This window comes from Apodemus sylvaticus, chromosome 4 (genome assembly GCF_947179515.1).
Source record: "Apodemus sylvaticus chromosome 4, mApoSyl1.1, whole genome shotgun sequence".
In the NCBI taxonomy this organism is placed as follows: domain Eukaryota; kingdom Metazoa; phylum Chordata; class Mammalia; order Rodentia; family Muridae; genus Apodemus; species Apodemus sylvaticus.
In genome coordinates, this window is record NC_067475.1 from 165,397,880 (window position 1) to 165,412,251 (window position 14,372).

The window sequence follows — 14,372 nt, forward strand, 5'->3', positions numbered from 1 at the left end:
TATTTTTATTTTTTTAGTAATGAACACCTTTAATCCCAGCACGCAGCAGGCAGAGACAAGTTGATCTGCGTTCAAGCACAGCCTGATCTATAGAGAAACCTTGTTTCTTTTTTTTTTAGTTCAATTTTGCTTTTATTCGATATATTGTTTATTTACATTTCAAATGATTTCCACTTTCCTGGATTCCACCTTGCTGAAAGTCCCCTAAGCCCTCTTCCATCCCCTGTTACCCAATCACCCCCTTCCCATTTCCCTGTTATTCTCCTACACTGCTGCACTGAGCCTTTCCAGGAACAGGGGCCTCACCATCCTTCTTCTTCTAGGGCATCATTTGATATGTGAATTGTTTCTTGGATATTCTGAGCTTCTGGGATAATATCCACTTATCAGTGAGTGCTCTTTTGTGTTCTTTTGTGTGTTCTTTTGTGATTGGGTCACCTAACTCATGATGACATTCTCCAGTTCCAAACTCTTGTCTAAGAATTTCATGAATTCATTGTTTTTAATAGCTGAGTAGTTTTCCATAGTGTAAATATACCACATTTTCTGTATCCATTCATCCGTTGAGGGATATCTGAGTTCTTTCCAGCTTCGGGATATTATAAATAGGGTTGCTATGAACATAGGGAAGCATGTGTTCTTGGTTCTGGAAAGACTCAGTGTAGCAATATAAGGCAAAACCAGAACAGGGAAGTGGGAAGGGGTGGGTGGGAGAACAGGGGGAGGGAAGGGGGCTTATGTGACTTTCAGGGAGTGGGGGTCCAGAAGGGTGGAAATCATTTGAAATGTAAATAAAAATATATCAAATAAAAAAAATAAGTCTACAAAAAAATCAGGAGAAAACAGGTTCTGGCGAGGATGTGGAGAAAGAGGAACACTCCTCCACTGCTGGTGGGGTTGCAAGCTGGTACAACCACTCTGGAAATCAGTCTGGCGGTTCCTCAGAAAACAGTGCATGATACTGCTGGAGGATCCTGCTATACTACTTCTTTGCATATACCAAGAGGATTCCCCAGCATGTTATAAGGACACATGCTTCCCTATGTTCATACCTTGTTTCTAAAAAAGAAACAAATTTCCTCCACTCTTGCTACCAAAACAGAGCAGCCCCTTCCTGCGATCTTCCCAGACTTGGGAAAGCAGCTCACCTGGCCTACAGTGAGCTTCTCCAGCCCCCAGGCCACAGGCCAGCACTCACACAAAGTCAAAGGCTCAGACTTTAGCCAGGGTGACAGTGGTTGGGGCTGCAGACACTTGGTCTGAAGTCCTGGACTCCACCTGCTGACCCACCCTGAATGGACCCCAGTCACAAGTACAGGAGGCCAAAGGCTCAACCCAGCTGCTCACAGCACCTCTGAGTCTGGTGTGGGGTGAGCCAACCATGCCAGAGGGAAGCGAGGGGGAGATCTAAGAACAAAACAGTATGTCACCAGAGTGAGCTGTATTTAGTCCATAGGTGGAAAGGGGCTCAGGGCACCTCACTGTCCATTATAAACGTCCATTAGCAAGAAGTTTCAGGTGTGACACACTGAGCCCAACTGTCCTATTCCATGGCACTAAGAGTGGCACCACACCTCAAAAAGGGGATGTATTTGCTGGGGGTTGAGCTAGGGGTGCAATACAGAAAAAGCACTGATCCATCTCCATCACAGGGTCCCTAAGATCCCAAACCCCAAAGCCACATTGTTAATGAGCCTTTTTATTGTTTTATTTTATTTTTTTAAATTGATGGTCCCTTACTGGTCCTGCTTCCATGAGTGGCTGTATTAGTCCAGGTTCTCTAGAGTCATAGAACGTATGGGCAGTCTCTATATAGTTATTGTCAATGATTTACAGCCTGTAGTCCAACTCCCCAACAGTGGTCAGCAGCAGCTGTGGATGGAAGTCCTCTAGCAGTTGCTCAGTCCCACAAGGCAAGCAGGCAAGGAGGAGTGAGTGAGTTTTCCTTCTTCCCATGTCCTTATATAGGTCTCCAGCAGAGGGTGTGGCCTAGATTAAAGGCTGTATATCTCCAGCTGAGGGTGTGGCCTAGATTAAAGGCTGCATGTTTCCAGCAGAGGGTGTGGCCCAGATTGAAGGCATGTGCCACAGGGGGGGGGGGGTTAATCCCAGATGGCCTTGAACTTGGAGATCTCTTTGTCTTAGTCTTCTGTAATTCATAGTCACTACGCTTCAAGATCTCCATGCCAGGATCCAGGTCAGAAATTTATATCTCTGAGCCTCCATATTAGGATCATAGGTGAGCCTTCCAATTCGTGATTGTAGTTCATTCCAGATATAGTTGAGTTGACAACCAGGAATAGCCACTACAGTGGCCAAGATCAAGGGAAAGGGGAGGACAACCAGCTGGTGCAGGGAGGGTCATTTCCACATTTCATTTACACACAGAACTAAACAGACAAGCACAGAGTCACTGTTGTGGTTAGAAGTTGGCAGCACGGCATGGGGAGGGATGAGGAGCAGGGGTGTCATTAAAAAATACAGGACCCCCAAACTGGGTACTTAGGATGGGACTTGGTCTGCTTCAACCCAGGAGGAATCAGAAGATCAAAAGCAGTTTGGGAAGGCCAGAACTGTCAGGGATGGAGGGAGAAGGAACTTCCAAGGGGTGGAAGAGATGTTTGGCAGCTGGGGTGAAGGGCTAGCCCTCCCCCTGCTGGGATCCCCAAGCCTCTCCAGTCTGGCAGGAAAAGGGCAGCCTGCATATCCCAAGAGCTGGTCTGGGGCTGCTAGATGCACCAGGCAGGGGGTTGGGGGTGACTTACCAGGGCTTGCCCTCCAGGGAGGTGCTGCCACCCAGTTTCTTTGCCAGGGTGCAGGGGTCCTTGACCTCCCGGTAGCAGTTAGCTTGTAATTCATGCTTGACTTCTGTCACTTTCTTCTTGATGGCATCCTTGGAGCTGACACAGAGCATTTTGCTCTTGAGGGCGCATTCTCGGGGCCCAGGGGATGAACACCAGTTCCTCCTCCTTGGTCTCATAGGTTGCATCATAGAGAGCATAGCGGCAGTCCTTGCCTGGCAGCATCTTGACAAAGGTGGTGTAGGGGTCGTCCACAGCCTGCCCCACACCTCCTACCAGGATCTCTTTGCCCTCCTCCAGGATGGTGCTCCCCTTGTCCTCACTGAGGCAGAAGACCACTGCCTTCTGTCGTTCTTCACGTCTGGCGTTGGAGACTTGCGAACGTCGGCGTTTTCTATTGAACGCCTTGATGACACCATCAGAGACAGCCACACCAGAGGCCATGTTTCTGGAAACAAAAGGGAGACAGAAAAAGCTACTGGATACCTGACCCACCCAACTGCTGCCAGGATCCCACTCTCAGTTACAGATTTTTGATGCTGTTATTTTCTTGTAAAATCAATGATGTTCTTTCAATTTAGCTATCATTTATTTATGTTTCGTTCATTCATTCACTCATTCATTCACAAAAAAAACCTTCTTGACACTCTATCTGGAGCATAAAGCTGCCACTTGGTGTCTTATTAAATAGACAAAACAGCTGTAGAACAGCCAAGAGACATATTTAAGTTCTGTTTAGAATCGCAGGAGGGGTTCTGGTCTCCAGCTGCCACTTGTGGGTTTCCATAAGCACACAAGACAAGTCAGTTGAAGCCTGGGGGTTTTTGTTTTCAGTGAATGAAAAACAGTTCTGCCTGGGCTTGCCCTTGCAAGGAACGCTGACATGTGCCATGCTTGCAAATGCAGATTCTTTTATTGGAATCGGTCAGTCCTCCCTGGCACTAGAAAAGAAGCAACTGTGCTTCTAAGAGAGCACTGCATTTTCCAGTTAACAGAACGAATACGATGATATGAGACATGTCAGGTGTGTTGTTTGCATTCCCTTGAGAGTGACGTCAGCACAGTATGACAGGGGAAAAGGGCCAGAAAGCAAGACGACCATAATGAAAAAAATACAGATTTTCATGCTAAATTTTTAGAAAGCAGAGAATCTGTGAGTCTTGCACTAAAATTTTTAATTTGTCATTAGTGTCCCACAACGTTTAAGCTTTCTATATTTGTAATTGTGGAAATGATCAGGCCAAGGGCTTGTCTAGTTTGCTTAACATTAGCTGCCATGACCACAAACAATTCCCTATGAAAAATCAAAAGTAATTCATAGGTGTAATTGGGTACTAAGAAAAAACATTCACTCTGGAGGTGACAGTTTTGCTCATCTGGGCTTGCACTGCAGAATCCTATTTGAGGAGTAAAAGTTGTTCCATGTTCAATCTAGGGGGTGTTGGTGGTCAGAGGGCTTTTTGAGTTCTGAAGAGTAGTCAACACTAGAGAGTAGAAACTGAAAGTTATCAACTAAAAAGACACGGGAAAAATGACAGTTGCATCAGTCGTACATGCTTAGAGCAAAGTGTGAAGATTCAGTTCACTTTCAAAGTGCTTCAATACATAAGAACTAATAATATGTCCTTTATATTACAGTTTACACATTCATTGTCTCATAGGCCAATTGTGAAGACAGAATATTTGAACCAAACAAATAAACAAACAGAGGCCATAAGGGGAAAAAAAAAACACAAAAATCCAGGCACGATGGCATAAGTCTTTAATCCCAGCCCCCAGAGGCACAAGCAGGACAGTCTTTGAGTTTGAAGACAACCCGGTAGTCCATAGAGCAAGTTTGATGACAGAGTAACCCTATCTCAAACCACACACACACACACACACACACACACACACACGGAAATCTGAGCAATATGCAGATTGTACCTCGTTGTCACAGATTATCACTGTTGCATCTCTTCCAACACATTCACCATATTCATGGGAGACAGAACTGAAGGGAGGGACTCTACACGATCTGTTCAGTGAATTTTTTTATTACTTTTCAAAATGGACAATTTTCTAAAAGCAAATTTCTTTCCTTGTGTTTTAAGAGATAAGCATATGTTTTTTTTTCCACTTGGAAACTACATATAAACAAACTGCAGCGGTGGCAGGAGGGCACCCATGGCCCTTTTCCCCCATTACCCTGGAGACCACAGTGGACACGATACCCCTTGAATTTCCTGTAGGGTAAGCATTCAGTCGCAGATCCCAGTCTTCTTGTCCCATTATTTTCCCTTTTTGATTTTCAACTTCACGAATGCCTAATGGAACCATGGCAGTGGAAAACTCTGATGAGACTCCAAACAGGTTCTATAACCATAATAAAGTTAATGAACTTCCTACATCAGAACAAGTGTGATGGGCTGCTGAACTATAGTTACACCATCTCATGAGTGTATTCCTAAGAATACGCTAACTGCTATAATTATTTCAGGGCAGATGGGTCTCTGGATTAGCCACAAATTCCTAAGTTAAGCTGGACCAGCCCTAATTTTATGCAATGTGAGCCTGTCCTGTAAGGTCACGTGCCTGACCTTTAACTGTGTCGCGCTGTTTCCATAAGCAGTCTTACTGCAGATGTCTACAGCTGCCCTTAGCGTGTACTTACAATTGCATTTTTTCCTTTAAAAACCCAGACAAATGGGAGGTCAGGCCTTTTCATCACTACTCTGCTTGGGGCAGAGTTGCTGGCAGTTATTAGACTCTGACTTTTTCAGGCCACTCAAGAGCTTTTCTCTTCAGAACCCCATAACATAAGAATTTGCACTAAATTAAAATGACTGTGTTTTCCATAGAGGGAAAGATAAAGACAAAAAGCTAAGTGAGTCACAAAGGTCTGAGCAAGTTACGTAAGAAAGCATCCAGAGATTTTAGCCCTTCCCATAGTTAGCATTCTTTTTCTTTTCAATTGATTATTTTATTTATTTACATTTCAAATGTTGCCCCCTTCCTGGTTTCCCCTCTACAAACTCCCACCTCATTCCCCTTCCTTTTGAGGGTGCTCCTCCACCCACCCACTCACTTCAGCTTCACCCCTCTACCATCTCCTCCTACCTTGGGGCACCAAGCCTGCACAGGACCGAGGGCCTTCCCTCCCGTTGATGTCAGATACGGCCATTCTCTGTTACACATGCAGCTGGAGCCATGGGTCTCTCCATGTCTACTCTTTAGTTAGTGGTTTAGTCCCTGGGAGCTTTGGGGGTTCAGTTAATTGATCTTGTTGTTCTTCCTATGGGCTTACAATCTCCTTCACTCCACTGGAGTCCCTGGGCTCAGACCTATGGTTGGCTGTATCTGCATCTATATTAGTCAGGTACTGGCAGAGCCTCTTAGGGGACAGCTATACCAGGCTCCTGTCAGCAAGCACACTTGGCATCAGCAGTAGTGTTAGGGTTTGGTGGCTGTATATGGGATGGATCCCTAGGTGGAGTGGTCTCTGGGTAGCCTTTTCTTCAGTCTCTGATCCCTTTTTGTCCCCGCATTTCCTTTATACAGGAAAAATTTTGGGTTAAAATTTTTGAGATGGTTGGGTGGCCCTATCCCTCCACTGGGGGCCATGTCTACAGGAGGTGGTCTCTTTAGGTTCTATGACCCCTGCTATTGAGTATTTCAGCTAATGTCATCCCCATTGGGTCCTGGGAGCCTCTCACATCCCTGGTGTCTGGGCCTTTCTAGTGGTTCCCCAAGTTCTCCACCCCTACTGCTACTTATTTCCATTCCTTCTCTGGACCCCTCTGGACTTCTCTCTTGTCTCTTCCCATTCCTGGTCCTGCCACCCCCTTTTCCCCCCTCCCAGTCCTCTCCCACCCAGGTCCTTCCCTCCCTTTGCCTCCCATGATTATTTTGTTCCACTTTCTAAGTGGATTTGAAGAATCCACATTTGGGCCTTGCTTCTTGGTAAGCTTCATGTAGTCTGTGAGTTGTACTGTGGGTATTCTGAGATTTTTTCCCCCTAATATCCACTTATCAGTGAATACATACCATGTGTGTTCTTTTGTGACTGGGTTACCTCACTCAGGATAATATTTTCTATTTCTATCCATTTGCCTGAGAATATCATGATGTCATTGTTTTTAATAGCATTCCTTCTAGGCTCTGCTCCCCTCCCCCCAGGTTACCTGGCAAGTTCAGGTATTCCTGACTCAGCATTAAAGATTGTTTGTCTCCTCCTCCTTCTCTTATTCTCTTGTCCTCTGTGTCTCTTCTCTCCCCATTCCTCTACCCCATCTCTCTCCACATGTTCCTCTCTCTCTCTCTCTCTCTCTCTCTCTCTCTCTCTCTCTGCCTTTCTTTCTCTTTCTTTCTCTTTCTCTGTCCTCAACTGCCCTCCCCATGTTCTAAACAAACTCTATTTCATACTCTATCCATTGTATGGCTGGTAACTCAGGAGGAAGTGATGCCTCAGCATGGGCCCACAGAGGCACCCCCTTCCACAACACCAGACCTATCCTGGTTCTCTCTTTCTTTTTTTTTTTTTTTTATAAAACACAACACCCATAGCAACCAAAGCACATCCTGGGCTCATCACTCTTGAGCCTATGTTTGGAGACCAAAAATAAATATAAAATAAAATACAACAAATCCCTGGACATAGCTCAGTTGCTTTTCTGTTTGTTGCCATCACTCTAAGTAAAGAGTCATGAGGAGACTGAGAAGACTCCCTTAGCAGCTACTGACCCCTGAAACCAACTGGCACCTGCTTGAAATGGATGCTAATGGGTCCCCACAGACCCTGCCCACCATCTTTGAAAAGAAGTACAGATCTTGACAAAGGAGCATCAAAATTTTGATAAGCTGGGGCATTGCCCACAGGACAGACAGAAGGGATTTTAGACAAATCAGGATGGATCATATCTTGGCACCGTGGAACAATAGAAAACAAGTCACTGGGCAGTCCTCTGATAATGCTACCTTTCAACAAAAGAGCAAGTGGTTGGAGTTGAAAGAATACCATACATAGCTTTTGCTTGTAACCCCAGCCTTAGAGAAGCAAATAAAGTAGGGTCTTAAGTCTGAGGCCCATTTCATGATAAAACCCTCTGTCAAACAAACAAGATGGAGTTGATTGTGCCAACTCTTCCAAAAGTAATTAAAAACCAAATGTTATGATAAAATATTTCTTATACATGGCTACACGACACTAAATGTGTTCTAATCCTAGTTTCCACTTACATTCTGTTTATGATATGTGTTTCAGACATAGATATATTTCATATCAAGTTTGAGATGTTAAAACAAAAAGCAGATCATCATAATTGGCCTAGAAGAAATGAAGATATTTTAGAGACACATGTGTGCCTTAATCTATCAGGCTGTTTCAACAATGAGCCCTAAGAAATGGCAATTTTCCTAAGGAATCTCATGTCAGGAGAAGGAAAAGAAAAAACCTGACAGTAGGCAGACAGGAGACTTGCCTCCTGTTTAGAAGGTTTCACATAGCTCTAACAACCCGAGTAACCACCCAGGAGGAGACCAATGTGCAGATAATTCTGGGTCAGTGGTGAGTGGGATAAAACCTTGACCCAGATTGCTTAGATGTGTAATTCCTATTCCTCTATTTAAGATTTAATCTCACTGTAGGACCCCAGCAATGTGGAAAGGGGGGGGGGTCACTGGATCTATTCATCCCCCTTCCTACTGAGTAAATTCTACTTTTTGTTTTATACCATTAAACAAAACAAGCAAAACAAAACACAACCAACTAAAATATCAAAATCAAATACAAAGCAAATAAACAAAACAAAACACCAATATATGCCCACCAAGAGGCAAACATTCAGTAGATATTCATTGCAATCTGCAAATCTAATAACTTTTTATAACAATATCAATAAAAAGAATTTCAAGAATATATTAATAACTACAGTTTGCGGATCTGTGAAGAAATTAAAAACTTGGTCAGCATTTTTTTCATAGACAGTTATTAGTTTCTTTAGCTGTAATAAAGCTGTTATCACTGGGCATAAAATAGTTCTTACGTTTTAGAGATACCAATGTCTTTACTTAATGTGTATTTAATGTCACAACTGTCTTTCCTCAAAATCACACTGTGGCTGGGAATTGTGGGACTGTAGATGAGAAAGTTCATACAAGGATACTGGAAATGAATAATGTCAGAGCTGGACAACTGCTATGTGGATGTACATTTTACCTTTTACTTGGAAAATGTTAAGTTTTCTAGTGACACTCTAAAATTTGAACTTATAGATCTCCACTATAAGTAAATGAACGTTTGTCCTTAGTAGTCACATTCATATCCCAATGAACTAAATTTTCAATTACTAAGATAGGCACTCTTCTGTAAAAGCACAACTGTGGAGGGCTTCTCAAATGAATAGTAGGGTTGGAAAGGAAGCATCTCCGATAGTGTCTACAGAATTCATGTGCAATACTGATCTGTTCAATGCTTTGGCTTCAGTTAAGTTGTTTCCTGTCTCTCATGTATACCAGTTCTCCTCTACCAGCAGATGAACGCTATGACAGAAGTGCCAGATGTTTGAATACAACATAATATCTGTGCCTCTTAACAAATTTTTCATGTTCTAATCAAACTGATATAAGCTCTTAAAATTTTATCTTGAGTAAATTAATATAAGAGTTAAAATTTTGCAAATTAATTTTAGCATTTGTGTATTGAAATGTTTTACTAAGCCTTATGCCATAAGTATTTAAGCTAAATATTTATTTGTCCCATAAAGCACAAAGCTATTTAAAATATTGCATCAACTCACACTTTCAAAAATCACCTTAGTAAATTAGTGTTTTGGCAAAGTCTTCAACATTTCTTTCTTTCTTTCTTTATATATATATAATCTTTATTTATATATAAAGAATATATATATATAAATATATATATATATTCTTTTTATTCTTCTTTCATACAATGAATTCTGACTAAAGCCTAGTCTCTCCACTCTTCCGAGTTCCCCTTCCTCCACCATCCTTTTCCCTATCATCTTCCACTTTTCTTTAAAAAAGAACAGGCCTTCCAGTGATATCAACTGAACATGACCTAACAAGATGCAGTAAGACTAGGCACAAACCTTCCTACCATGGTTTGGATAGATGAGGAAACCCAGTAGGAGGGAAAGGGTCCTAAGAGCAGAAAAAGGAGTCTGAGATATCTCACTCCCCCTGTTAGGAGTCCCACAAACTCCCCAGCTGCAAACCGTCTCACATATGCAGAGGGCCCAGTGCATCCCCATACAGGCTCCATGCACCTGAAGTATTTCTAACTTGTAGTTCTCATAAGGAATATTGTGCTCCTGTAAATTCATGTGGGGTGTCTGCCAGCAGATTTATTCTACTGAATAGCAGACACTTACACAAACAATCTGTTCACTTATCGGTCAGGTCTGATTGACCAAGGTGACTTTATGTAAGGAGAGACAAGACTTTGACCTACCTGGCGAAAGCAAATCAAGGTGAGCTGTTCCAATGGGTTAAGATTGGGAGTTTTAAGGGAAGATATTTGTAACAAAAGCCAAAATGTTGTTGCTTCATGGCTTCCTTGAGAGCACTTTGCCATTTATGCATATGTCTACAGCTTACACATTGAATAAATCAAAACAGATTTGTTATAATGTTGCCCCAAAACACAATTCTGTGGGCTGACACTATTGAATTTTTCCTTTATTGGCACAAAGCTAACTTTGCACTATCCTTCAAAGTGAATTGTTTTATAAAATTAAATCCTTTCACTGGGTTTTAACAGACAAGTGTATTGATTTTTTTTTAAATGGTATACGGCCATCAGGAGGCAGATATCCATTATTTATCATCCATCAAATGCTTATACAAACATATTTGAATATAGGAAGGTGGAAGAAGAGACACAAAAATATGCATACATTACATAGTTTTACTTGAGATGTATGAGTGCTGGCTTAATTATTGCTGAGTCGCTTTCTGCTCTTATCTGAACACACGTTCACTCCAGGGTAATTCCAAGCACTAGTTGATGGATGAGAAGGGCTGCTGTATGAAATTTGTTTACAGCTAAGCAAAAAAAAAAAAATGCTTTTTATTTTACCACTGCTATAAATGCATGTAAGAAGACAGATTTTCTACTTGAACAGTTTGATAAGCATCGTGTTTTAGTTTTGTTGCTATCAAGAAACATCATGGCCAAAGCAATTTAGGGAGGAAAGGGTTTATTTTACTTAGAATCACAGTCCATTGAAGGGAGCTAAGTCAGAAACTCAAACAGAGCAGGATCCTGGAGGCAGGAGATGATGCAGACACCACTGTGAAGGGCTGCTGACTAGCTTGCTTCTCATGGCTTGCTCAGTCTGTTACCTTATATAAACCAGGACCGCCAGCCCAGGGATGGCACTGCCCACAATGGCCAGGATCCTTCCCCTTCCAGCACTAAGAAAATGGCTCTAGCTTGTTTCAAATTGATATAAAACTAGCTAGCACACATTATAATCCTTGCAAATGATGGGTGAGAAATAGACGTTAGGATGCACTTCTCTTATTGTTTTTAATATACAAGAAAACATTTCCTCTGTGTACATGATTACTATGTGTTATGTTAGTTATATAAATAATCATATATTTAAAGACAGCTTTAATGATACTCTAATTTGGTGAAAAATGCCAGTCTAGAATTCAAGGAGGCCCCTAGAAAATAAAAGAAAAGCTTCTCACTTCCGTCTATTGAATACTTTAAGTAAGGGGAAATTCTGGAGATCTGGGATCAAGTGAAATAGAGCAAAACAGACAATTTCTTTAGTTGGATAGGCATTCACAGTCTCACTTTTGTTCCAATTCTCCCAAGACTGGGTCTATTCTCAAGTTTATTATGGGGGACTAGAGTGTGGGTTGTTTAGCTGGTAGTGGTGGTACATACCTTTAATCCCAGCACTTGGGAGACAGAGGTAGGCAGATCTTTGAATTCAAAGCCAGCTTGGTCCAGAGTAAGTTACAGGGCAGACAGAGAGCTACACAGAGGAATCCTATCTCAAGCAAGCAAGCAAGAAGCAAACAATCAAATAATCAAACAAACAAATGGGAAAAAAATGAAAAAATGGAAAAAAATGTTTGGAGTTTGAGAGGAAAGAAATGTTATCAAATTAAATTAACTTTTCCTCTTCCTTCCAATGCCAGTGTTGATAGCCTTATACTCCAAAGCAAGAGAAGAGATTAGGTACCCTGTGCTAATTACTGACATGGTGAACCTGAAATGATAAGACTTGTTAAGAAGATATCAGGTCGAGCTTGCATTAGTTCTTAGACAGTCCTGGTATAATGTACCCTCTCCATCTCCTAATTCAAATACTCCCCAACTTTGGCCTTCTTACGACAGACTGGAAGACATTTCTAACTTGTTTCCCTGAATTCCATCTAAATCAGTTTTGAGTTTTAATTATTGGATAGCCAACATTATGATGATGTAGTATTTAGAATAAAATCATTTCACATTTGCCCAATAAATGCAGATGGGTAGTCTTACTTCTTATGGGATAAAGGCCATGCTCTATGCCAAAGTCCTTTAAAGCTCCAGGATGCATGTGGACACAATGATTAAATGTTAGTGACTGATTTTTTTATGAGCTAAGGACTATGTGCCATGTTTATCATGAATTAACTAATGCCAAATTCCTCTTTACAAAAGAGGAGACTTCTAAGAGATAATAACAAAATGTAATAAAATAAAACAAAACAAAAACCATCACATTGAAGTTGGACAAGGCAAAACAAAGAAAGAAAACCAATCTCAATAGCAGGCACAAGAAGCAGAGACCCACTCCTTCACACACTCAGGAGGCCCAAATAAATGTGACATTGAGATCTGTGGAGCGGGTACAGGTTCTTGTCACTCTCTGCACGCTGTCTAGCTCAGTCTCTGGGAGCTTCTATGATTTTTTTCTCAGTTGATTCAGGGGCCTTCTTCTTGTGCTCTTCTCCACACCTTCTGGCTCTGACACTCTTTCTACCTCCTCTTCTAAGGGGGTCCCTGAGCTCCAAGGGGAGGGAATTGATAAAGACATCCCATTTAGAGCCGTGTGTTCCAAAGACTCTCTCCATGTAGTGTCTGGATGAGGGGCTCTGTTTCTGTCTGCTGCAGGAGGATGCTTTGCTGACAATAGCTGAGCATGGCACTGATCTTGGATTATAGCAGAACATCCTTAGGAGTCATTTTAGTGGTTTTTTTGCTGTTTTATTTATTTATTTACTATTCACTTATTTACACTGGTATTATTTGTTTTTTGTTTTTTTAATTAAATATATTCTTTATCTACATTTCAAATGTTATTCCCCTTCCTTGTTTCCTCCCTCCTAGAAAATCCTTATCCCTTCCCCCATCCCCTGCCTCCATGAAGATGCTCCCCCACCCCACCCACTCCCACTTACCCTCCCTCAATTTCCCCATGCTGGGGCATGTATCAAGCCTCCATAGGACCAAGGACCTCTCCTCCCATTGAGATGCTACAAGGCACTCCCCAGCTACACGTCCAGCTGGAGCTATGTGAATACCTCGGTTGATGGTTTAGTCCCTGGGAGGTCCTGGGGGGTCTGGTTGGTTGATATTGTTTTTCTTCCTATGGGGCTGCAAACTGCTTCAGCTCCCCCAGTCCTTCCTCCAACTCATCCATTGTGGACCCCACACTCAGTCCAATGGTTGACTGCTAGCATCCACCTCTGATTTGTAAGGCTCTGGCAGTGCCTCTCACAGATCAGCCATATCAGCCTCCTTTCAGCAAGCATTTCTTGGCATCCACAATAGTGTTGGGATTTGGTGACTGTTTATAGGATGAATCCCCAGGTAGGACAGTCACCAAACACAGACATTATTGTAGATGCCAACAAGTGCGTGCTGAGAGGAGCCTAATATAGCTGTCTCCTGAGAGGCTCTGCCAGTCCTTAACAAAACAGAGAGAGGTGTATGCTCTCAGCCAACCACTGGACTAGACACAGATTCCCCAATGGAGGAGCTAGAGAAAGGACCCAAGGAGCTAAAGAGGTTTGCAGCCCCATAGAAGGAACAAAAATATGAACCAACCAGTACCCTCATAGCTCCCAGGGACTAAACCACCAACCAAAGAGTACACATGGATGGACCCATGGCTCTAGCTGCATATGCAGCAGAGCATGGCCTTGTTGGTCATTAAGGGCAGAAGAGGCCCTTAGTCCTGTGAAGGCTCAATGCTCCAGTGTAAGGGAACGCTAGTACAGGGAAGTAAGAGTGGGTGGGTTGGTGAGCATGGGGAGGGGCGTGGGATAGGGTGTCGTGGAGGGGAAAGGAGGAAAAGGGATAACATTTGAAATATAAATAAAGAAAATATCTAATAACAAAAAATATTGTCTGTTTTCTGTTATTTCATTCTCTTAAAAAAGCTTGAGTGGTAGTTAGGAAGAAAATAGCCATTGTGCCCAACATGATAAACAAAAATACTGGAAAGAAACTGGGTTTGGAGGATGGAATTCAGCAGGCAGGTTTGTATTCTTGACTGAAAACAATAAAGAGATCAAATGAGGGAGAGTGGTGGTGTTAGAGTAGGAGGAAAGGAATGTGGGAAC

General features: G+C 42.4%; 1 pseudogene; it reads right to left on the minus strand.

Annotated features, from left to right (window-relative positions):
- Positions 1-2,761: 2,761 nt before the first annotated feature.
- On the minus strand, positions 2,762-3,245 carry LOC127683770 (cofilin-1-like; annotated as a pseudogene).
- Between the last annotated feature and the right edge of the window lie 11,127 nt (positions 3,246-14,372).